General features: G+C 45.3%; 1 long non-coding RNA gene across 1 annotated transcript; it reads right to left on the bottom strand.

Moving 5' to 3' along the window:
- Positions 1–7,486: 7,486 nt before the first annotated feature.
- LOC116570791 lies at positions 7,487–25,381 on the bottom strand. The gene is made up of 3 exons (XR_004277568.1): positions 24,647–25,381; positions 23,668–23,672; positions 7,487–7,497 (listed from the first exon to the last, which is right to left on the bottom strand). It is a non-coding gene; the product is annotated as an uncharacterized LOC116570791 (long non-coding RNA).
- Between the last annotated feature and the right edge of the window lie 1,126 nt (positions 25,382–26,507).

Below are 26,507 nucleotides of genomic sequence, written 5' to 3'. Positions count from 1 at the left end.
CCTCTCCGGAGAAGACGTACACGACGGAGGGGCGGGGTGTGCGTCGGGGGGCGGGGCTTCGAGCGGCTGTTAGAGGTCTGAGTCTGCGCGCCTGCTCCGCCTACTTCGGAAAAGAATTCTCCCATCTCCCTGAGGGGGAGCTGCTTGGAAGCACTGGTTTGGAAATTTTGCTTTCCTTTGATGCAATTAATTGAGTAGGCTTAAAGATAGGATTGAATTCACAATACCTGACTAGGAGATTAATGCGTTCGAAACCAGTGGAACGCTAGCCAACATTTGTAGGAAGAGTTAAGTGTTAAGAAATAAACAGGTTTAAAAGCATAAGACTTTAGGGGCGCCTAGGTGGCTCAGTGGGTTGGGCCCCTGCCTTCGGCTCAGGTCATGATCTCGGGGTGCTGGGATCGAGCCCCGCATCGGGCTCCTTGCTCAGGGAGCCTGCTTCCCCCTCTCTCTCTGCGTGCTTGTGATCTCTCTCTGTCACATAAATAAAGTCTTAAAAAAAAAAAAAAGCATAAGACTTTAAAGCTGAAACAGTTTAGTCAGTCTAATTATGAAAAGTTGGGGACATAGTTGGGATTTGCATACCCACTTCTTGGAAAGAGCAGAATGATTTATAGCATTTCCAACTAAGTAGTTAAAAGAGCATTGTTAGGTTACTAGAAAAACAATGAAACTAAATGCAGATGTTGAAAGGGAGACTTGAGACTCCTTGTTATAGACTTCAAACCATACATTATTAAATTAATCAAGACAAATGAAATGTGGAGATGTTAATGAATTTCATAAAGGCTAGTTTTTAAAATATTGTATTGCCATTCTGTATAAGTTTAAAAAAATATTTGCAGCAAAATGGTAAGAAATCTATGTTGTGAAAATTACAAACTGAAATGATTTATTTGGAGATTTCCTGTTGGCTTTCAGTCTTATTTGATACTGTGTATATCCCCAAAGATCTGCACACAGCTTCTCTCTAACCTCTTAAATACTGGTTTGTGTTTTGTTTTTTTGTTTGTTTGTTTTCAAATCTTTCTCAATTTCCCATCAACTCTTCAAGGACCTGGTCTTCGATATCACAAAGAAAATCCAAATATTTGCTCCAGCATGTGGTGAGATAGCTAGATAGTTGTGTGATTTCTGAGATTCTTCCACTATCCCATCCAATGACACAACATGGAAGATTATTACACATCCTCCTTGAGAAGAGCCAACTCATTTTCAACAATAGGATATTCATTATCTTCACCTAGTACTTGTCATGTTGTTTTTACTTCAATCAAGGCTGCTTCCCTATTGCACTTATACGAATAAGTCTTCTCTATAATTACTTAACCACACGTTTTATTCTAGTGTCTGCTACACCTCTGCTTTCATTTTAAATGGAATGGCTTCTCTTTTTGTAACTCCTATTAAATCTTTGGGCCCAAAGATTTAAATATTGAAACACACATTACTATATTTTATACCAATTTTTTCATATGTACTAGACATTATATTTATTCTTTCATTATGTGTATGAGTAGATTATATTACCCAAGAATTTCAAGATACCAAAGGGAATGTTACCAAATATTTGGAGGACCTTGACCCTAATAGTACTTGAGAACATGTAGGGAAGATCTCCATCACAAATAATTCCAACATAATGACTCCAATGTCTTATTCTTTTTCCTTTTTTTAAAGATATTTGTTTGTTTGTTTATTTGATAGAGAGAGAGAGAGAGAGAGAGCGCGCACAAGCAGGGAGAGCAGCAGACAGAGGGAGAAGCAGGCTCCTCGCTGAGCAAGGAGCCCTATGCAGGACAGAGTCCCAGGACTCTGGGATCATGACCTGAGCTGAAGGCAGCTGCTTAACTAACTGAGCCTCCCAGATGCCCTCTTATTCTTCTTACTCTCTCTCTCTCTTTTTTTTTTAAGATTTTATTTATTTATTTGACAGACAGAGGTCACAAGTAGGCAGAGAGGCAGACAGAGAGAGAGGAGGAAGCAGACTCCCCACCAAGCAGCCCGATGTGGGGCTCAATCCCAGGACCCTGGGATCATGACCTGAGCTGAAGGCAGAGGCTTAACCCACTGAGCCACCCAGGTGACTCCTTTTTTTTTAACCTTGGAAAAATAATTTAGAAAATACTTATTTTGGAAATGAAACATTTATGTAAAGTGAGACAACTCCTTTGGTTTCACTTTAGTTTCTTTTTATTCAGTCAGTTACAGGTAAAATTAAATAGGCTGCTTTTTCTCTAAAAAATAGCATGTGCTATATTACCCTATTTTATGAAAACACAGGTCCACAACTCCTTACCTCAAATTCTGAAATCTAAAAAGCTGTGAAGGGCGCCTGGGTGGCTCAGTGGGTTAAGCCGCTGCCTTCGGCTCAAGTCATGATCTCAGGGTCCTGGGATCGAGTCCCGCATCGGGCTCTCTGCTCAGCAGGGAGCCTGCTTCCCTCTCTCTCTCTCTCTGCCTGCCTCTCCATCTACTTGTGATTTCTCTCTGTCAAATAAATAAATAAAATCTTTAAAAAAAAAAAAATAAAATAAAATAAAAAATAAAAAAAAAAATAAAAAGCTGTGAAAATTAAAGATATTTTATAAGTTATTTGGCAGCACAATCTGTCCTGAATTTAAGTTAGGCTGTTTGCAGTTTTTTAAAGATCTTTTAGAGTGAATATTCATGTGCAGAAATGTTAGCATATTTAATTATGGAATACTCCCTAGAGACTGCTCAGAGATATTATAAACATATAGCATATAAAACATACTATCTTTCCAAAATATAAAAAATTCTAAAATCCAAAACGTGTAGCCTCACCATTTTCAGAAAGTATTGAGCTTCATCTTCATCTATCTAATCTAATCTTCTATCTATCTAATCTTCTACTGTATGTGTGTGTGTGTGTGTGTGTATATATACATATATTCTTCGAAATGATATTCACCTAACATCATCTGGATGATAAGATTTGGACTAATATTTTATCCTTCTCATTTTTCTGCATCATTAAAATTGTTTTTCATAAGCATGTAAAATATTTTTCTGAATTTTAAGAAGAACAGTTATGGTACTTAAAGGTGCAGATATCAGTTATCTCAAAATTTAACTTATATGGAAAAATTCACTCTGATAATTCTAACTTCAGAGAAATAAAAATTGCTTCTTCACTAACAAAAAAAGAAGAAAAGTGTGAGGGGTGGGAGGGTGCACATAATCTGTGTTCTATCTGCACTGCTTACTGCTTAAAAATAATCCCTGTTGTCAGGCAGCCTGTTTCAAGTTAGAACTTATTTGTGGCTGTGTCTGTAGTTCATGCATCCTTGACAAACAGACACCATTCCTGAGAAATGAAATTTTATTACAGTTGGCAGCCTCATCCTTTATTTCTTAGATGGGTTGGATTTTTAATCTCTGATTAACAGCCAATAGCTCTGACATCACACACTGTTCTCTTCCATGTTTCCTCTGTAATAGCAGATTTAAATATGACGTTTTTGTTACTGTGTCCTAAAACTGCAGTCTTTACCCAGTTTAGTTGGGAAGGGTTTTTTTTTTACCCCTAAACTAGCTGCTTACTAAGTCTTCTGTATCCCAACCATATAACCCATCAATTTCCATGTCCTCTTCATACCCAAAGCATAGACTTTTGTCATCTTGCTGATCCCTTATTAGCAAGATAATAAACTATAGCAGTTACTAGGAGACCAATTTGTCTAGGAAATTTTGTTTTTAATACTAGACAAATGAGGCCTCTCACATCTCTTTTTTTTTTTTTTAAAGATTTTATTTATTTGTCAGAGAGAGAGAGGGAGAGAGCGAGCACAGGCAGACGGAATGGCAGGCAGAGGCAGAGGGAGAAGCAGGCTCCCTGCTGAGCAAGGAGCCCGATGCGGGACTCGATTCCAGGACACTGGGATCATGACCTGAGCCGAAGGCAGCTGCTTAACCAACTGAGCCACCCAGGTGTCCCTCACATCTCTTTTTTTATCTCACATCTCTTTTTTATCTGTAAAGAAATTCCACAACACAACTTCTAACCTCTAAACCAGGAAGTTATATTCATCAGGAAGCTTCCCACCTTGCACTCAGGAACTAGGTTACAGCCTCCTAGATCTGATTTCTGGTGAACAAATGGCCTAGAGTGACCCCAAGAGAAAACTAATTTACTGATCATGTCCCTTTTCCCTAAAGCGGGCTCTTTGCAGAAGTCTGCATCTCTGCAGTCTATCTCCTTAATCCAGCAGAGGGCAGGCTGACCACAGAAAAGCTTGCACTGTAAAGTGGATCTCCTGATGTCTAACTCCGTAGGAGAGGTATAGGGGAGAGAGATCCTCCAATGAGCAAATGAAGTATAAGGCAGGTCGATATTTGAGTGCCAAAATGGGGCGAAGGATTGACCCTTCCTATTAAATGAGATCAATTTTATCTAACATAATAATAAAGCAAAGTCTAGAGGAAAAATTATCACACAGTTCTAGCTATTCGAGGCAGGACATGACTTACAGGTCTTCTAACTCAACCTTCTCCTTTTTAATTTCCACCTCCTTCTCCAGAGCAGGAATCTCTGCATCATCTCTGATGAAGGACCTTCATTTTTTTTTTTTTTTAATATACCTACTTGATTGAAAGCCACCTGTTCAACTTGGAACAAAATGGGCTTTTCTGTAACTCCCAAAGAGCAAGTCTGTTCCCTTCAGAGATTACAGTGTGACTCTGGCCCTATAGTCAAACGGGCAGTTTCTCCACATGGATTGATTTTTATCAGGAACAAAAATCTTTTTCAGAAACCCCTCCCCCTTCAGCTGCTACATTGACCAAGATGGCAGTATGTGTCCATGGTGAAGCTGAAGCCATCAGTGGCAAGGGGCTTGGAATTACCATGGTTGACCTGACATGCACATTTGCCACTTGGGGCTATGAAGAGATTGCTTTCCTGGGCATCAGAATACAATCGCAGATCATCCAGCAAGGAGGAAGAGATTGAGCTCGTTGAGTGGACAGCCAACCAACCCTGTCTGCATGGTCTGGTCTCTGAGGCTGGTAGGAGGCGTTGAAGTGTCCCATTATATGGACAAGAGAGTGGAGAAGAGGAACGAAGGGCTCTGCCCAGATTTCCCAGTGAGTGAGTCCCAAGCTTGTAAGAACTCATTTATGCTGGTTTCTGTCCCTTCCTTCCCTTCTTTAACCAATGCCCAAATTAATGGCTGCAGATGCTATCAGTGGACCAGCCAAGTCCAGGCTTACAGGACTAGAGAGAAGCAAAGGGGGGAAGGTGCCTTCCTATGAGGGCAAGGAAATGGGACTGACTTGGGGTACAGAGAATAGTTCTAGCCTGATGACATGATGCTCAGACAGACTTGAGTTCCACATGCCTATCATGGAGGCACCTTCGAAGGAAACAGCCTCACCCATAGTACCACCTAAAAGGCCAACCGTAGGCAACCACATTTTATAGCATGTGACACCAGTCTCCATCTCAGTCTGAAGAAATTATACTAGAGGGAGATACCATATACAAGAGCAGACAAACTGTAGACCGACTGGCTTCCTGTGATTTGAACTGACTCAAAAAAATGAGTCTCTGTCTCAGAATTATGACCTTGAAAATGTAGAGAGATCAGCTGAAAGGTTTTAAGGGAGGGAGAGCCATGAGATGAGTAAAACAAAAGTGTGAGGCAGCTTTAGCTGAGAGAGCCGGAAGATATTTAGCTGAGGGAAGGAAGGCCAGTGAGTATATAAGGTGAGCGTGGAGCAGACACCTGAGTATGTTGCATGGTGTTAATGAAGGGACTCTGGAGTGGTGAGCCCTGAGCTCCACCTTGCTGCTGAGAATGCTGGAGTGACTTCTGAGCCCTAGAGAACCCTCCATTTCCAGACTCCTAAAGGCCTGTACCATAGTGTCTATATTTAGACTTCCAAGTTCTTTCATCTCTTTCTTTTAGCCAATTTCTATCCTTGAATAACTCCTCCTTTCCTTGAACTAGCTTGTGGGAAGCATCTCACTTCCAAAGAATCTGAGCTCCTTGCTTCCAAAGAACCTAGGCAACACACACCATTAGAGTGAGAGCAGCAGTTCTGAGCGTGGTTAACAGCCCAGATCGCCCAGGTTGGAATCCCAGCTCTGCTCCTTACCAGCTGTGTGACTTTAGGCAAGTTGCTTCTCTCTGCCATGTCTCTTCATCTGTAAAATAGGGATAATGAGAGTACCTACCTCGAAGGCTATGAAAATTTAAATGAGTTAATATATATGAAATAGCATTGTCTGGCATATAGTGAACACTGAATAAGGGTTTGCTATTATTATGATGATACATTATGAAGTAAAAGCCCTTCTCTTAGTTATGTTTCTTTTTTTTTTTTAAAGATTTTATTTATTTATTTGACAGAGAGAAATCACAAGTAGATGGAGAGGCAGGCAGAGAGAGAGAGAGGGAAGCTGGCTCCCTGCTGAGCAGAGAGCCCGATGCGGGACTCGATCCCAGGACCCTGAGATCATGACCTGAGCCGAAGGCAGCGGCTTAACCCACTGAGCCACCCAGGCGCCCTCTTAGTTATATTTCTTAAAGCAAGAAGAAAATTAATACTGAGGGCACCTGGGTGGCTCACTTGCTTAAGCATCTAGCTTTTGATTTCAGCTCAGGTCATGAGATCAAGTCCTACATCAGACTCCATGCTAAGCATGGAGTCTGTGTGAGATTCTCTCCTCCTCCCTCTGTCCCTCCCCCTACTCATGCTTGTGCTCTCTCTAGGAAGAAAGAAAGGAAGGAAGGAAGGAAGGAAGGAAGGAAGGAAGGAAGGAAGGAAGGAGGGAGAGAGGGAGGGAGGGAAGGACGAATGAAAATTAATTACCAAAAGTCAAAATAAAGTCAAATTGGTTAGTTTTAGAGGAAGGGACTCCTCCCCTCTTTGATGCAATGCTGCTCTCACAGATGGATGTGTACCTTTTCATGTGCCACCAGCTGGTGGATGGGGGCTTCCCCATAATCCTCCATTTTATCTAGACCCTTGGAATCCCGGTCTGTGTCACTACTGGCCAAGTCAGCATCTGTGACCCAATCCCATAATGGGGGGTGTGGCCAGCATCTCCTTTATTTACACAGAAAGGGTTCTTCCCACAAGCCTGGGGGCTTGGATGGGAGGCCAGGGTTGGAGAGCCCAGTTCCCTACACCTTGACTTGTTAGCACTTGTGGTTTCCAGCGGTTTCTCTTAGCACTCTTTGATGTATTATCTTTACAAATAGAACCAACAGGGCCAGGCCAGGACGAGCCCCAGCAGCTTCATGTACTTCCCCCACAGGGATTTCCCACTGTTGTCCTTTTTTGTAACTAGCATTTCTGATCTCCTTACCTAGACTACTTTCCTTCAACCTCTAGGGACTCCAGGGAATAGAATAAGGACTACACTTATACACCTGGAATGCTTGGCCTTTCTTTACATTGATGGGAAGCTTTTAGCTTCATTCCCCATATGATTCTTACTCATCAAGCAGACCAAGGTGCCCCATTCTTCAAATGCAGTGGACACCTTTTGGGATGGCCAACCCATAATTCTCCTTTCTTTCTGAGGTTCTCCAGCCACCCCCTTAGGGGTGGACCTGCTGCAATCACATTTTACAAGGCATTGCTCTCCTCACCATATTGGAATGCCCCAGTGGTGGACACTTAACGCAAACTAAGCTGATAGGATTTTCTCTCCCAGGTATTAAGATTGGGGATCTAAATATTCTAGTTCCAACTGGTGTGATATGCTGAGGAGTTGTGGGTGGTCACTTTCTTCTGCATGATTGCCGAGCAAAGAAAGTCAGGCTGCAGAAGAAAAAAATGAAACCACTGCATAGAGAAAGACATGATAGACACCAGTAGTGCTCTCTGGGTTTCTGATGTCTTTCTTCCTCACAAAGCTCTATGTGGTAAGAACTATTAAGATCCTATTTTAGAGATGAGGAAACAAAGGCACAGAATCATGACACTTTCAGGTGGTAGAATGTGAGTTCCTGGACATAGCTGTTCCTAAAAAGAATACGTCTTGGGGCACCTGGGTGGCTCAGTGGGTTAAAGCTTCTGCCTTCAGCTTGGGTCATGGTCCCAGGGTCCTGCGGTCAAGCCCAGCATTGGGCTCTTTGCTCAGCAGGGAGCCTACTTCCTCCTCTCTCTCTGCCTGCCTCTCTACTTACTTGTGATCTCTGTCAAATAAATAAATAAATAATCTTTTAAAAAAATGAAAAGAATACATCTTGAGCCGTCCTAGTCATGTGAGCTGGTAGAGGATCCCTCTTTGTCTCCTTAAAGCTGGTTGGTTGGGATCTGTCATTTTTTTAAAAAAGACTTTATTTGACAGGAACACAGCAAGAGAAGGAACACAAGCAAGATGGGTAGGAAAGGGAGAAGCAGGCTTCCTGCTAAGTGGGGAGCCAGGCATGGAGCTTGATCCCCAATTCCTGAACCAAAGGGAGACGCTTAACAACTGAGCCACCCAGGCGCCCCAGGGATTCTGTCATTTTTGATTAGAAGAGTACTGATGGGGCACCTGGGTGGCTCAGTTGGTTAAGCATCCAATTCTTGATCTCAGCTCAGGCCTCAATCTCAGAGTTGTGAGTTCAAACCCTATGTTTGGCTCCATGCTGGGTGTGGAATCTACGTAAGAAAGAAGTAAATTGGGGGAGGGGATGGGGTAACAGGGTGATGGGTAGGTACTAAGGAGGGTGCACATGATGTGATGAGCACTGGGTATTATACACAACTAATGAAGCACTGAACACCACATCAAAAACTAATGATGTGTGGGTGCCTGGGTAGCTCAGTGAATTAAGCCGCTGCCTTCAGCTCAGGCCATGATCTCAGGGTCCTGGGATGGAGTGGGCTCTCTGCTCAGTAGGGAGCCTGCTTCCCCCTCTCCCTCTTCCTGCCTCTCTACCTACTTGTGATTTCTCTGTCTGTCAAATAAATAAATAAAATCTTTAAAAGAAAAAAACAACTAATGATGTGCTATACAGTGGCTAACTGAACATAATTTAAAAAAAAAAGAAATAAGTAAATAAAAGGGTACTGACAAAAGAGAACTGAGATAGATTTTTGGGTAGATCTAGCCTTATGTGAGAAAAGACACCAAGATACAGAAAAAGGAGATGAGAATGGGTACAGCTGCAGACAAGTTTGGAGGTGGGGGGGCAGGAAGTGGCGGAAGTTTACACCCATTAACCTCGGGGTTTATTTTGTTTTTTTCTTGTGAGGTGGTAGGAGGCAAAGCCTTTGTGTTCAGATCAACTGAAGCACTTGCAGTGGGGTCAAGGTGAAAGGAATAGCTTTAAGTAGGAGAAGAAAGACCATTTGTATCAGGTAGAGGAATTCCCCAGCTGTGTTTATAGGTGATAAACTTTATTTAGGCAGACTCATCCCACCCAACTGTGTATGATATTTCTCCAGTAAAGCTCAACTACATCGCTGGGGATTAGCTGGGTGAGATAAAAGTGGGAGGTTAGGACCTTGAGGATCTGAGGAGAGAACTGAAGATGTGATACACCTGGAGGCCAAGGCTGAAGGGGGAGGGGAGCCATGAAAGCCTGGAGGCCCCAATTGTGTAAAAGACCTGTGGGGTGAGGGTCAGAGCAGGAGAGAACTGAAGAGAGCACGTGTCAGAATCTGAAACATTGGATCTTGAAACTTCTGAGATAGAGCCCTTCTCTTCTCAGTGAAGACCAGATTCAGGACGTGACCACAAGAGGGAGTGACTGAAGTGAGTCAAGGAGAAATGTTTGAGGGGAAGAAGTCATGGAATTTGGGGGCTAAATACACATAAACATAGAAGCTTAGAACACATACAAACATATATCAGATACACCCAGAAATATGATAACAGACATACATGCAGATAGAAACAGGCACACAGAACAGGCAGCCATCACTAATTCATGGATGCAGGGCACAATCCAGACTTCCCTTTTCTCCCTCTCAGCATACAACACAGGCACACAGCCAGGAACATAGGGACACACACACACACACACACACACACACACACACCCCACACACACAGTGATATGAAATATATATACAGAGACACATAAAGTCCTATGACAGACACGGAAAATTTGACACATACACACACCACAGCGCTCTGACTTAAGGGATAGGTTTTTCCCCCGGGTATCATTTTTCCTGTTGATTTTGGCCGCTGTGGTACCCACGTGGCATATCCCCCATTCTTAGAAAAAGCACAGAAACCCGAAGCCTCTCCTAAGTTAGAAACAAAGGCCCTGACACAACTCAGGTATGACTCACCAGTCCAGGGTGTCTGCTCCTACTTTTGTCTCCCCAGAACTAGAGTTCAGGCTCAAATGCTGCCCCAGAGACTCCCAGCCCTGGAACAGTTAGCTCAGGCTGGGCAGAAAAGCTAGCACACACAGAGCCTCTGCCTTTCCCAGCCCAAGTATCTCTTTCCCAGCCAGGCCTGCTTTACACCACATAGTGGCCTGCTGAAGAAAGGAAACAAGGGTGAAGAGGGGCGAGGCTAGAGAGACAGGTAGAATTTAAGGCTTCAGCCAGAGGAAATGGAGAGTAAAGAGGTATTACTAAGTGGGAGACTGACGTGTTTACATTTGCATTTTAGAGCTCCCAACACCTAGAATAGTACCTGGCACATAATATATATGAATCGCTCTGGTGACTTCTTGTGGGAGGGGCTGGGAACTATGACCCTAATGGTAGGAACCTTAGGAGAATCAGATCAAGTAAAAGGGAATGGGGGCTTAATATAGGACCAAGCATGGTATTGGAGTGAGTAAAAGAAGAAATGAAAGTGACTAGGGATATGATAAGAAAAGCTAGCTGGAGCTGGACCATGGGGCTGGCAGGGCCCATGGGTTTTGACTCATGCTAATTAAAACACCACTATGTGGTAGATATGGAAAACCAGCTTGTTAATTTAACTGTCATATGGGTATGAAATATACCTATCATGAGGATGACAAATATATATATCATCTTAAGCATTTCCAACAGCATACAAGCATGCTCTAGTACTCTGTGTCTTAAAATTATCCTTTGACCAACATCATTCCTCATCATCTCCTACCTCGTTTTTCTTCTTTCCTTCATAGCCAAATTTCTATAAAGAATTGCCTCCAAATGTTTCTACCTCCTCACCCCACTCACTCCTAATATTCCAATATGACTTTCCCCTCTACCATTCCACAAAAAATGCTTATGTCAAGGTCACTGGTGACTTCATGTTGCCAAACCCAACAAACACATCTAGGTCTTCGTCTTGAGAAAATTAAGGTTCAGAAAGTTAAGGAGAGTTTCACTTCTTGTACTTTGACCCATCCCCCCTACTGAAGACAACTGGAAAGTACAAGACAAATCTGCCAGAAGGCATAGAAGAGATAATAAATTAGTGTTTGGGTCTATTATTTTTATCCCTGAGGGCTATTTGTCAATGACAGAATGAATGATCAAGAGACAGATGGCTTTTTGGAACAGAGGACAGGGATTGGAGTTTAGGAGTGGTCAAAGTGAGGAGCCCTGATGAACTACCCTTGGGTTATTGTACTGAAAGGCTGAACTTTAAAAATAAGGCTGAATTCAAAGTAGATAGGCCCTCCTCATGGGGATCAGTTTCAGATAATCTCAATCCTTAAAATTGGAATAAAGTGATTCTCGAATGCCAGTAACTCCCCAGAGCCTGGCAGAAGCAAGGTAATCCTCTCTGGAGGAAGACCAGTTAGGCCTCAATTAATTACCATAGACAATTTTTTGCATTGTGTTTTACAAATACAAATACAATGGCCCTCGGGTTACCTGGGTGGCTCAACTGTTAAGCATCTGCCTCAGGTCATGATCCCAGGGTCCTGGGATTGAGCACCATATCGGGCTCCCTGCTCAATAGGAAGCCTGCTTCTCCCTCTCCCACTCCCCCTGCTTGTGTTCCCTCTCTCTGTGTGTCTCTCTCTGTCAAATAAATAAATAAAATCTTAAATACAATGGTCCATGCACAGACAATAGGGCATAAATGAAAATCAGCAAAGCAACAGACAATAGAAACCACTCACTGGGTCTCCAAATATTGGAATTATAAGATACAGACTTTAACTGTGTTTACCATGTGGTAAATATACCAAAGGCAAGATTGAGATTTTTAACAGAAGACTGGGAAAATTTAAAAAAAAAAAAAAAAAGGAAGTCTCAGAGACAAAGATACAGTAATAAGAAGAAATAATGGATAGGTTTATCAATTCATTTGACAAGCTAAAGAGAGAAATCATGAATTAGAAAATAGTCATAAAATAATAACCAGAAATAAGTGCAGAAAAACAAAAGTTTTGAAAATACAAGAGGAGAATAATTCATAGAGTGTGCTGAAAGGATCTAACAATGGGTAATTCAAATTCAAGAAAGACAAAAGACTGACAGTGAAACTTGAAGGGCTAATGGCTGAAAACTTTCCAAAAAGGAAGAAAGTATCAAGCCAGAGATTCAAGAAGTCCTGGAAACCCAAATACGTTAAATAAAAAGAAACCCATGCCTAGCCACATCATAGAAAAGCTGATCAAACCAGTGACAAAAAGAAAATCTTAAAAACATCTGGGCAGTGGGGGGGGGGGGGACTTATAACCTTAAAAAAAGAAAAAAAGGCAAAAAGTAAACTAATATGTATCTTCCCATAAGGATCAATGAAACCAGTAGACATTGGGATTGATTGTATCTTAAAGACACTGAAAGAAAATAACTGACAGGGGTGCCTGGGTGGCTCAGTGGGTTAAAGCCTCTGCCTTTGGCTCAGGTCATGATCCCAGGGTCCTGGGATTGAGCCCCACATCGGGCTGCTTGGTGGGGAGCCTGCTTCCTCCTCTCTCTCTGTCTGCCTCTCTGCCTACTTGTGATCTCTGCCTGTCAAATAAATAAATAAAATCTTTAAAAAAAAAAAAAAAAATGTAAAATTTCTAAGCCAATAGAAGGGAAACAGAAAAGTTAAAAATACATAGTCAATTCAAAAATAGGTCAAGGAAGGAAAGAAAAAGGAATATAGTGCATGTGAGACAAACAGAAATACTTAATGAAGTGATAGATTTAGACTGAAATATATCAGTAATTACTTCGACTATAAGTGGAAAAAATTCTCAATTAAAATACAGACATTGTTGGACTGGATTTTAAAAACAACTAATGCTGTTTATAAGAGACACAGGTAAAACATAAGGATACAGAAAAATTTAAAGGATGAAAAAATATATAATGCAGACTCTAACCAAAAGAAAGCTGATGTAGCTATATTAGTATCAGAAAGATAGATTTTCTCATACCTTTTCAAGTGTACAACTTAACAATTTATTTTTATTGTAGTCACAAGATTATGCAACCATCACCACTCTCTGATGCCTAGATAAAGTTGAGTTCAAGGCAAAGGCTGTAAATCAAGAAGATATAATCATTCTAAGGTTGTAGGCCTCTAACAATATACCCTCAAAACATGAAAGGTAGGAATCGATAGAACTACAAGAATAACCAGAAAAATGTACAATAATAGTGAAAGTTTTTAAACAAAGGGTCTAGAAGATCTGAATTAAAAATTCATTAAGGCTATGAAAGATTTGAACTATGCAGTTAGCAAATTTAACCTAATGGCATATGTAGAATGCTGTCCTTCAAAATTCTGACTACATTGTCCATTTTTTTTTAAGATTTTATTTATTTATTTGACACAGAGAGAAAGAGAGAGATCACAAGGAGACAGAGAGGCAGGCAGAGAGAGAGGAGGAAGCAGGCTCCCTGCTGAGCAGAAAGCCTGATGTGGGGGTCGATCCCAGGACCCTGAGATCATGACCTGAGCTGAAGGCAGAGGCTTAACCCACTGAGCCACCCAGACAGCCCTACATTGTGCATTTTATGCACACAAGAACATTTGCAAAAGTTGACCATGTGCTGGACCACAAAGCAAGTCTCAACAAATTTCAAAGAATTGATATACTGAGGATGCTGCCGGCTTACAATGAAATTGAGCGAGAAAGCCATAAGAAACAGAAGCAATAATTTGAAAACCCAAATATTGATTCAAAAATTTAGGAGCTTTCTGGGTGTAATCTTAAATTGGCTACTGTGTGCAGAGGGCAAGGAAAGGCAGAAGCAGACCACTCCTGATTGGTAAGTGGCAGTTTTAATAAGCAAGGAGACTTATTTATGAGACTTGCCTTAGGCTACTGCAAAAGGAGTAGATTTCTACACCCACCCACCCAATATTAAGAGTTTATATAGAGGCCTTAACAGGGTTCAGTAACATATACTGACCAGATTGTCTCAATAACACTTTCGTCTCTCAAGGCTATGTCCTTGCAATAGTTCCCACTGTGGAATAGTAAGCTTAGTGTACATTCTAAGGACCAGGGAAGTGGTAAGGAGCCCCTGATTGCCCAAGGTCCAGCTCCTGGGTCAACTGGCAGTCACATTCGCTCCATGAACATATCTCTACACATGAAAAGACATTTAAAAAGCATATTTGTATGTTATCATAAGAAAAAAAAATCTATTGGAATTAGAAAAAATTTCAAAGTAGAAATTAGATAGTAAGAAACGTGACACATAGGGGCACCTGGGTGACTCAGTTGTTAAGGGTCTGCCTTTAGCTAAAGTCATGGTCCAGGGTCCTTGGATTGTGCTCCACATCGGGCTCCCTGCTCAGCGGGAAGCCTGCTTCTCCCTCTCCCACTCACCCCACTTGTGTTCCTTCTCTTGATGTGTGTCTCTCTGTCAAATAAATAAATAAAATATTTTTAAAATTTACAGAAGGAAAATTTATTTTTTTTAAAAAAGGAACATGACACATAGAATACAGTTAAATATGTGCTTATAGGGAAATTTTAAATGAATATATTTAAATATATATCAAGAGCTAAGCCCTAATCTCAAAGTATGAGAAGAAAAGCAAATTATATCCAAATAGAGTAGAAGAAAATCTTAAGAAATAGATCAGAAATTAATGAAATGGAAATAAAATACAATAGAGAAATTCCAAACTATAATGTTTTTCTTTGAACAGAAACGTAATATTGAAATAAAAAGGAAAAATAATTTCTTCAGAAATTATGAAAACCTGATGAGGATATTATGAGAAGGAAAATTACCTGCCAATCTCGTTTATAAATATAAATGCAAAAATCCTTAACAGATTAATTAATCAAATCTGGCACTATGTAAAATGGGTAATAGATTATGACTAAATTGATTCTGTTGTAGGAATGCAAGTTTGGTTTAATATTTAAAAATCAATCTGGGGCCACCTGGGTGGCTCATTGGGGTAAGCCGCTGCCTTCAGCTCAGGTCAGGATCTCAGGATCTCAGGGTCCTGGGATCGAGTCCCGCATCGGGCTCTCTGCTCAGCAGGGAGCCTGCTTCCCTTCCTCTCTCTCTGCCTGCCTCTCTGCTTACTTGTGATCTCTCTCTGTCAAATAAATAAATAAATAAATAAATCTTTAAAAACAAAAAATAAAATAAAAATCAATCTGGGGCACAAGGTGGCTCAATCAGTTAAGCGTCCATCTCTTGATTTCAGCTCAGGTCATGATCTCAAGGTGGTGGGATGGAGCCCCACGTCAGGCTCCATCCACACTCAGCAGGGAGTCTGCTTGAAGATTCGCTCTCTTTGCCTCTCCCCTGACTTGTGCATATATGTGTGCATGCTCTCTCTCTCTCTCTCAAATAAATAAATAAACCTTTAAAAAATAATAGTATGGTCTGGTGCAGGATAGACAAATAGAGCCACACACCAGAATAGAATCCAGAAATAGACTGTCACAGTTATGGTGGGACTTCAGCTTCATGACAAAGGTGGCACTGCAGAGCAGTGGGGAAAGGACAGCCTTTCCAAAAAACGGTGCTGTAATAATTGGATATCTGTATGGAAAAAAAATAATTTGCCCAATGCCCTAAAGTGGCTATGCAGTGAAATCATGTCTTTTTTTTTTTCTTTTGCTTACTTATTTATTTAAGTAATCTCTATACCCACTGTGGGGCTTGAACTCATAACCCTAAGATCAAGAGTCACATCCTCTTCCAAGTGAGCGAGTCAGGCACCCTGCAGTCAAGTGTTTGAACCCAAATATATCTGGCCCTAATATAAGTCCATACCCTTTGCATTCTGCCAATGGCCCAGTCACCTCCCAAAGCTATCATGAGCAGCAAGACCAGAAGTTATGGAAGTGCTCTGTGAACTGGCAAGTGCTGGGAGCACCTGTGGGAAAGGTCATGTCCATTGAGATGACTACTGCCTTCCAGAAGAGTGCAGTGGCCTTGTTCCATAGCGCTAAAGCCTCTGGTGGGCCCCTCTCCTCTCCTGTAGATTGCAGCTGGGCCCAAACACCAAGTGCCCTGTAAGAGAGTGGCCCTCTCTACCTGCAGGGGGAATTGAGCAGGAGGCTGACATTCCAGCACAGATGCTCAGGGCTGGGGCCCTCCCAGGGAATGGTGTGAGGCTGATGCTCTGATGTACCCCCCTTCCCCACCCCGGGGTCTGTCTCTAGCAGCGTTTGGGAGAAAACAGAAACAAGGGTCCCAGAGACCCTTGGGACAAGTCTGTGTTTCACCTTGTAAGCTGAACTGCATGGTTTTGCAACCTCAGTCCAGGTGGTAATGCAGACTAAAGAAGGAAGAGCAACAGGGCCTTCCTGGAAGGCTTGCAGCAAAGGCCTAGTTCCCTTTGGGCTGTGCACCATGCCCCTGGGAATGCCTCAGAACTGCCAGGAATTGCCTTTCCTTCCGCCCTCCCCCTCCCTGACTTCCTGGATTGACAAAGGGGACCTTTGTTTCTGGCCTTGAGTCCCATCTGAAGCACCCCAGCAGCAACCTCAAACAGGCAGAAGGAGATGGAGAAATAAAACAGCCTGGAGAGTTTTCCTAGAACCATGGTTGGCCGCCCTAAAGGGCACTCAGAGCCACCCCCCCCAAACCCCCCACCCAGTTTCTGGCCTTGGTTACCCACTGGATCAACACCGGGCTCCCCATCCAGGGCTTCCTTAGCTTCCTCTACTGCCTGCATCTCCCCAAAGCAAAGCACTCCCAGCCATGTCCTCACCTCAGAGTTGGTGGTGGGCCAGCGAAAGGCCTGGCAGGCAGGCCTTGTTTCTCATGAAGAAAAGCCCTGGAACACTCTTCTGGAAGGTGTGGGCAGTGAACCTGCAACAAGATAGGGCAGGCCCAAGATGAGGAGAGTGCCCACAGGCCCTGGGCAGCCAGCAGGGCCAAGCTTATCAGCCCAACCCACCAATCATCAAGCCCCCAGCCTGTGAGAGACAAAGTTGAGACCTAGCACCTGAGTCAGAGGCAGAGCCCAGGCTGGCTTATGAGCTGACAAAGCAGTCATGGGGGAGGTCTCTCCTATCCTCAGCAGCTGGTCTTCCCTCCTCATTCCACAGTCTCACTGCGGCTATCTCAGCTCTCATCCCCGGGGAAACCACATGAAACGCGAATCACTGAGGTCTGAAGTCTGATAAAGTCAAACTCAAAGACCAGCTTTTGAATGCTCTTGGCTCAGCCCGTCTAAAAATCAGGAACCATCAGCCCAATCAAAACACTCTCCATTTAGGAAGGTGCCTTTGGCCCCTTAGGAATGTTCGGGGGGGCTTGGGAATGGTGTGGCAGCTGCCCTCCTTTGGGAAGAGGCTGGATGGTAAGGGGAGATAGGGGCCCAGAAGGGCCCAAAGGAGGGCTGAACCCAAGTCCAGTCTCTCTCTACCCCGTGCCACTGGTCTCCACAGCCCCAGGGAAAAACTGTGGTGAATCCTCCTGGAGGCCAGGTGTCAGCCCCAGGCAGGGACGGTGGTGCGCAGCTGTGTGAAGGAGCTGCGCCGGCAGTGAACCAGGTTGTTGTTTCCCAGAGCAATGCTTCCAGAGGTGGAGAGCAGCCCTGCTTCTTCAGGGCCATGTGGGGCCTCAGCCCTCAGGGGTCTCCCTTCCTCCTCATACCCCATGACCCAGGTCTCCTGCATCCTTGTGGAGAATTTCAGTGTTCGCCGCCCCATGTGTCTCCCAGACTGTGGTAGTGCAGACATCCCTGCTCCGGGAGCTGCTGCCAGGAGGTATGCCTCATTCCTAAGTCCTCCAAACTGTAAAGGGAAAACCAAACAAACCAGAAAACACACAAATGAAAAACCATGCTCTTGGGCCCAGTCCCTGACCTGCATTGCACTTCCCTGGGCACTGCTGCGGATGCCAGGCTTGCGGAGAGGGCCACATCTTCCTGCCGGGGTGAGGCACCACTCAGCCTGAAGCCTCGAGCTGCTGCCTGTTTTGGGGAGGAAGGGCTGCTGAGCCTGCATGAGTGGTTGGCTCATGGTCCAGCGGCCAGTGGAACTCAGGACATCTGGGTCAGACACGCACTCTGTGTGACCTTGTACAAGTCACATGAACCCCCCCCCCCCCCCCGCCTCTGTTCCCTGTGATGGGGAATACGTCTGAGCAGCGCAGAGCAGGTAGGAAAGTGCCAGGTGCGCTCCTAAGGGCCCACGCACAGCCATCCACCCATTCACATTCGCCCCGTCTGCCTGCAGCCTCCCTTGCTCACTCCCTCACTACTGACGTGCCTTTGGTGAAGTTGCCAACTACAGAGCTGGGACCTTGGAACTGGGCAGTCTCCTGGGCTGTTGTTATCAGAGCAGGCCAGTTACTGAGAGAACAACAGGACTCGTTCACACCAAGGCCCAGGGCCCTGGCTGGATGACCTCCCCTAGTTCACCATGTCCAGATTTCTTAATACAGAGAACTCCACCTGGTAGGGCCCCATGGAGCTGGCTGAGCAGGGTGGGGCAAGGCTGGGCACACCACTCTTGGCACCCTACCAGATAGGGATTCAAAGTTCGAGACATACCAAGGCCTGCTATCCCACCCCCTCCTCTGGCCCATACTCCCCAGGAAGGGACCAGGTCCAGGAGCACAGGCCTGTTGTCTAGCACTCACATCTGGACCGGACATGAGTCTGCAATAGCTCCATGCTCAAATCTGTGTCAGAATCCAGATGTCAGGGCCTCCCTCAGCAACAGAGCTCCTAGATTCTGGGGTCAAAGATCCGTGGGCAGTGGGCGTCCCCCTCACTTCCTCCTACACTCACCTTCTTCACAGGGTCCTGATTAGGTGCCTCAGGCCAGTCTTGCTCCTTGAGAGCCAGGGAACAGTGTCCCCTCCCTTTCTTTTTGATCTCAAATACTTCCATTACCCCATTGTGCTCAGGGAGGAGTCGCAAGCAATGTCCTAACTTTATTTTTCTAAATCTGAGAGAATAGCTAGAAGCTCATCAGCCCCAGCCATCTGGCCTCCGTGAACATCCCCACAGCATGCCGCCTTCCCACAGTATGCCACATCCTACCACGGGTGAACAGGCCGCAGGCCTCCATCATTCCCTGTGGGAGGAAGCCCCAGCTTCCTTCCAAGTCAGGGCACTAGCAGGGAATGCAACCCCCACCCCAGGGGACTATCCAGCTCATTCTTTCAATGGGGCCGGCAATGTTAATGGCCTCAGCCCTCAGGCAACCCCCAAAACCCTAAAGATTGTTACCCCCAAATGGGAGAATGGGAGCCTGGCTGTCCAGTCTGTGCAGAGAAGGGAAGATCATCTCTTCATTCTACCGCTCATGCATCTGCTCCCCAAAACAATTACAGAGTAATTTCTGCCCTAAATTATTCATACACTTCCCTGCTGTATATGGAAATACCATTGTGTAGTTTGCTTTTTTCCCTTATACCTCTTCCCAGTCGATAAATATAGATCCGCTTCATCATTCTCAATGGTCACACTGTACATAATTGCTCGGATGCCCCTCATTTTCCCTAGCACAGGCCCCCATTGATGGTAGCTTCGAAGTGTTCAACTTACAAGCACTGGCTGATTAAAACATACATCTTGGTGTGCAGTTTTGTTTTCTTCAGATAAATTCCTAGAAGCTGAAGTGCAAGGTCGAGGGATAGGTCCGCTTTTAAGATTTACTTCTCTGCTGGGGCGCCTGGGTAGCTCAGTCAATTAAGCATCTTGATTCTCGATTTCAGCACAGGTCCTGATCTCAGGGTCATGGGATTAAGCCCCGCATTGGGCTGCATGCTCAGTGGGTTGGTGGGGTGTCTGCTGGAGGTTCTTTCTCTCCTCCCTCTGTCCATCCCCTGGCTCAAGTACACGCATGTGCACTCTCTCTCTCTCTTTTTTAAGATTTTATTAATTATTTATTTGACAGACAGAGATCACAAGTAGGCAGAGAGGCAGGCAGAAAGAAAGGAAGGGAAGCAGGCTCCCTGCTGAGCAGAGAGCCTGATGTGGGGCTCAATCCCAGGACCCCGGGGTCATGACTTGAGCTGGAGGCAGAGGCTTTAACCCACTGAGCCACCTAGGCGCCCCCCACCTCTCTTTCTAAAGATTTTATTTATTTGTTTGACAGACAGAAACACGACGAGAGAGGGAACAGAAGCAGGGGGAGTGGGAAAGGGAAAAGCAGACTTCCCATTGAGTGGGGATCCTGAGATAGGGTTCTGAGTATCTCAGGACCCTGAGATCATGACTTGGGGTAAAGGCAGATGCTTAATGACTGAACCACCCAGGCGCCCCCCTCCCTTTCTAAATAAATCTTAGAAAGAGAAAAAAAGGAGTAACTGCTCTACAGTCCACTCAGAGAAAGGTTGTACCAGTCTAGCAGCATGGGGGTGGAGGTTCCCCTGGCCTCACCCACACCACGTCATAGGACCATCTCTCCAAAGAGTCCCTCCTGTCCTCCAGAACTCATCTGTGCTCTCCCTGCTGACCCTTGGGGGACTTCCCCTTCATCGGGACAGAACCCATCTAGGTGACTGTTTCCATGCCTAGGTGTAATCTGGCCCAGCTTGTCATTTCTTCCTTTAAAAAGCCTCCACTTCAACCCCTACTTTCTGCCAACAGTGAATGGGAACCAAGGGGGCACTCTGGGAATAAGCGCCTCCTTGCCCCTTAGTCCTGATATCTTAACTGCCAGAGTCCAAGCTTCACCTTCTCCACTCAGACCCCCTTGGCGAAGGGATATGTCTTAGTTGTGCCTATGTCATAGCTTTGCTGCATCTGGCTTCCTTAGGAAAGGGTGTTTGTCTTGGCAAAGGCGGTGACTGAAAAGCCGGTCATGGCGGGCAGAGCACCAAGCTGGAGTCAACAGTCAAGCTGAGCACCCGCGGTTTGCACATCCCCAGATGGCATGCCCCAATTGGCCAGCTCTTCTGACACTCAGGAGAGCTCCAGGGGGCTGCTGGACTCACACCGCCACACTCAGCCACCCCCAGAGCGGGAGGAGTTCAAGTTGGGCCACAGAGAGCTGCCTCCTTTTAAAAAAAAATTGTGGTAAAATATCCTATCCTAGTCTTATCAGGCTGCTATCACAAAAATAACAGACTGGATGGTTTATCAACAGCGGGAATGTTATTTCTCACAGTTCTGGAGGCTGGGAAGTCTAAGATTAAGGTGCTGGCAGATTTGATGTCTGGTGAGGGGCTGCTTCCCGGTTCAGACTGCTCGCTTTCTTGCAATAACCTCAGGTGGAGGAAGGGATGAGGGAGTTCTCTGGGTCTCTTTCATGAGGACACTAATCCTATGCATGAGGGCTCTGTCTTCATGACGTAACCACCTCCCAGAGGCTCCAGCTCCAAATACCATCATATTGGGAATAAAGTTTCAACATAAATTTGGGACTCATTCAGTCCATAGCAAATATATGTAACATGGAATTTATCATTTTAACCACTTTTAAGTACATAGTTCTCTGGTGTTAGTACCTTCATATGCAACTATCACCATCATCCATCTTCAGACCTTTTTCATCTTATACAACTAAAACTCTGGCCTCAGTGAACACTAACTCCCCATTCTCCCCTCTGCTCACTCTCCCCTGTGGCCCCAGGGCAACCATCACCCGACTTTCTGTCTCTGTGAATGTGAGGACTTAGATACCTCATATAGTGAGTGGACTCCTGTAATATCTGTCCTTTTGTAACTTGTTTATCTCACTCAGCATGTCTTCAAGGTTTATCCATGTTGTAGTGTGTGTCAGAATTTTTTTTAAAAAGATTTTTTTATTTATTTGTTTGACAGACAGAGATCACACGTAGGCAGAGAGGCAGGCAGAGAGAGAGGGGTTGGAGGGGAAGCAGGCTCCCTGCTGAGCAGAAAGCCCGAGGCGAGGCTTGATCCCAGGACCCTGGGATCATGTACCTGAGCTGCAGGCAGAGGCTTTAACCCACTGAGCCACCCAGGCGCCCCAGAATTTTTTTTTTTTTAAGATTTTATTCCTTTATCTATTTCAGAGAGAGAGAGAGAGAGAGTCCCAAGCAGACTCCTGGACAAGCAGAGAGCCCAACGCAGGACTTGATCTCATGATCCCAAGATCATATAGGCGTTGAACCCGAGAGTCAAATGCCCAACCAAGCAAGCTACACAGGCGCCCCAGAATTTCCTTACTTCTTAAGGCTGAATGATATACACTGCCTGTATACACCACATTTTGTTTATCCATTCCTCTGTTGACAGACAACTGGGTCATCTCCACCTTTTGGCTGCTGTGAATAAGGCCGTTGTGAACGCGGGTATACAAATAGCTGTTCAAGTCCTTGTTTTCATTTCTTTTGCATATATACCCTTAAGTGGAATTACTGGACCATATGGTAATTATTATTTTTTTTTAATATTTTATTTATTTATTTGACAGACAGAGAACACAAGTAGGCAGAGAGAGAGAGAGAGAGAGAGAGAGAGAGAAGCAGGCTCTGCACTGAGCAGAGAGCCCAATGCGGGGATCCATCCCAGGACCCTGGGGTCATGACCTGAGCCGAAGGCAGAGGCTTTAACCCACTGAGCCACCCAGGCGCCCCCCATATGGCAATTCTATGTTTAAGTTTTTGAGGAATCACCATGTGATTTTCCACAGGTTCTGCACCATATTACATTCCTACCTCAGCAGGGCTCAGGGGTTCCAATTTTTCTACATCCTCAGCAATACTTATCCTGTTGTTGTTGTTGTTGTTGTTGTTTTTTGTAACAGCCATCCTAATTGGTGCAAGGTGGTATCTCAGCATGGTTTTGATTTGCACAGGGTGGGTGGGGGTGATCCTGCTATTTTTTTTTTTTAAGATTTTATTTATTTATCTGACAGACAAAGACCACAAGTAGGCAGAGAGGCAGAGAGAGAGAGAGGGGTAAGCATGCTCCCTGCTGAACAGAGAGCCCGATGTGGGGCTCGATCCCAGGACCCTGAGATCATGACCTGAGCTGAAGGCAGAGGCTTAACCCACTGAGCCACCCAGGCGCCCCGATCCTGCTATTTTTATAAATGAAGACTCAAGAGATAAAGTGACTTCCTTCAAGGTGATAAGAAGAGTTCACCTCAAGAACAGGAGGAAACCCAAGATCAGGACATTTCCTACTGGGGGAAGGGCAGAACCATGGGGAGACCAGACGTGGATTCTGAGAGCAAGTTCTAAAACAGAGGAAGAGCAAACTGAGGGCTCAAGGAGGCAAATCAACTTGCTGAGGGTTACACAGTGAGTGGGAAGGCAGAAAGAGCCAGAAGTAATGATTGCTGTTTGTATAGCCTTTTCCTGGCCATCTCCCTGGGCCCCCTGCCTGGTGACCTGGCACACATCTTGCTCAAGGGCAGATGTCCTTGGAGTGTCATAGCCCTTTGGTTTCTGGTCTACTGACCCTAACACTCCCCATAACAACCATGCCCTGAAGGTTCCTCTACCTCACAGCTCGCATACAGTTTCCTGAGCCCAGATGAAGGCAACAGCCACGCTCCCTGCCTGGGGACTCTGCCAGAGAAGGAAATGAGGTTTGTCTGGCATGACCCGCTCAGCCAGACAAACCTCATTTCCTTTCTAACAGGGTTAAGAAGTTCCAGTTCTAAGAAATCGGCCTCTGGGAATGTCCAAACTCTCACCTCCTGGAACAAACAGGAGGAGGGGAGCCTGGAAGTGTGGTGGAGACTTGGCAACACTTAGAACTTGGACATCTTCTCATTTCCTTGACCTCTCCCTCCACCCTCCCCACACACAGCTTCCTTCTGTCACCAGAAGCAAACCATCCTGCCTCGGGAGGTCCCACTAGTGCACCTCCACAAGCATGTGCCGACCTTGGCACCACTGGACGGTTGTCTCCAATGGACGGTTGTCAGTCAATGAGTCGGCATCCAGGTCACATCCTCCCATGGAAAGAGGTACTGTGTTGGGGGGTTCTGGTGCCCACTGAATCCACACTCATGACTACCAGACTCTGCCTGGCTCAGGCTTGGTCTGGGTCCATGTGAAGTGGGAGACTAGAGACAGAGCACATCTCAAGAAAGTGGCCAACCCCAGGAGCCTGTCTGTGCCCCCTTTCTTCTGCCTTCTTCCCTCCCTGGCACCTTTGGAGCCCACCAGGGGTTCAAGTTCCTTTCTGTCCCAGTGCTGACCTTCCAAACATCTTTGTTTGTGTGAGGCAAGGAAGGGGTGGGAAAACATGACTGGTGAGGTCCTGGTATCTCCAGAAGAGGAGTGGTCACGTCACATTACTAGGAAGAGGCAACAGTAGGGTTTGAACCCAGGCACTCTCGTCTCTCATAGGCACATGTCAGGTGTGTTATGCATATTAGTATGTATGTATCTGAGTGGATATGTGCATCTTTGGGGATAGAAGGACCAGACCTTATAGCTTACAAAGCCGTCTAAGGCAGCACTTTGTCCAAAGAACCATAGTCTTGTCATCTCCTGTTTGAAGGCCAGATCTGAGCCCAGGGCCACCTCTGTTCAGGTCTGAAGCCCCTAGGGATCCTTCTAGCGGTCACAAGAATGGGTGGGGACAGCCAGATGGCACTGTAGGGACTATAAAGTGCTACCCTTCCTTCTCCTGTTTCCCAGTTGGTCCCACATTCACAGCTCCATCAGCCTGGACAGCAAGGGTAACCTCTTCTGCACACTGGTTTCCTCAGACACATTTCTTCCAGATGCCAAGTCAATCTAGCCAGCAAGGAAGAGGCTGCTGATGTCTGGTCCTGGGGGCAATGAGGAGGAGGAGGAGGCACCCGGAGTTCATAATGCCTCATGATCCTTGAGTCACAACCAAGATCCTGGGGAATATTTACATTTCCTGGGGCTGATAAGAAATCTTGTTTTGTAGGATACCCACTCAAGTTACTGTGAACACCTTGTGGCAATGGCTCTGAGGATGATCCCAGAACAATCCTGGCATCTGCTGCTTCTAGCAGAATGTGACCAGAGACCCGCCAGGGGAAATGTCATTTTGATGAGGCACCAGTTACTGTGCAGTAAGTGCCTGTGAGGGGCCAGTCATTATGTCCGACATGTCATCCCTTTTAAGCCTTGAAAACAGGGGCACCTGGGCGGCTCAGGTGGTTAAGTGTCTGCCTTTGGCTTAGGTCATGATCTCAGGGTCCTGGGATGGAACCCTCCATCAGGCTCCCTGCTCAGTGGGGAGTCTGCTTCTCTCTCTGCTCCTCTCCTGACTCGTTCTCTTTCTGTCTTTCTCTCAAGTAAAAAAAAAAAAAAAAAAAAAGACTCAAAACCAGTTGATTCCAGTGGGGGTATATGGAGCACAGTCAGGTGCTTCCCCGCACCCCCCCCCCCCCGCCCACCGCAATGAGGGGGGCACAGGTGGCAGACCTTTGCTTTCCTCTGATTTTCCCAGCAGGCAGTCCCAATCACTTCCCTCCAGCCCTGGGAGAGCCCAGACCCCTGAAATCAGAAAAGAAACCACCTGAGGTTACAAAGATAAGGTCATTTATTCACGTTATATTACTGGATTTTAAAGACAAAAATACAGTTGTTTTGAAAACCAAGGTCAGACACACACCTTCCCCCCACCCCAGCCCACTTACAATGGTAAATCCATACATTTGCATACATGGGAAATTGAAATACACAACAGGTCTCACCCATAGGAAAGCTGCCATCCTGGCCGAGTCGGGCAGCCCATGCCCAGCTGTTAGGTCAGCAGAGCCCCTGCCCAGACCCAGAGCCAGCACCAGCATTTCCTTTACCCTCTTATGCCACCCTGCCCTCTCATCTTTCCCAAAGGCCACTTGACAGGGTCACCAGCAATGGGATGGAGAGAAACAGAGAAAGATGCAGCATACAACTTCACGGCGACAGCTTCCGGGGAAGGAAATACTCCCTGAACCCTCGGCCCTGAACTTCTCAGGGAGGAAACAGGACCTGCAGCATCTTAGGAACCAGGCAAGCATCCGGACCTAACCTTGGGCCCAAGTGGGCCCCGTGAGAGCACCAGAAGGTCAGCAAATGGGGAACAAGGGAAGCAGGATTCCCTTGGTTCTGAGAACGAACCACATACTTGACTATTCCAATGGAACATAAAGGAAAATGTAACAGTTTGAAAATGTAACAGGAAAACAAACAAAGTCAGAATTTTCTTTAAGAGTAAAGTAAGTGAAAAGAAATTACCACCCAGGGTATCTGTCTCTTTTCTTTTAAGGCACTTTGGAGAAGTCAGGATCTAGGGACAGAAAGAGAGGCCTTCATTTTTC

Source organism: Mustela erminea, chromosome 12, assembly GCF_009829155.1.
Source record: "Mustela erminea isolate mMusErm1 chromosome 12, mMusErm1.Pri, whole genome shotgun sequence".
Lineage (NCBI taxonomy): Eukaryota > Metazoa > Chordata > Mammalia > Carnivora > Mustelidae > Mustela > Mustela erminea.
Note: the sequence above shows the minus strand (reverse complement) of the source record. Positions and strands in the feature narration are given on the sequence as shown.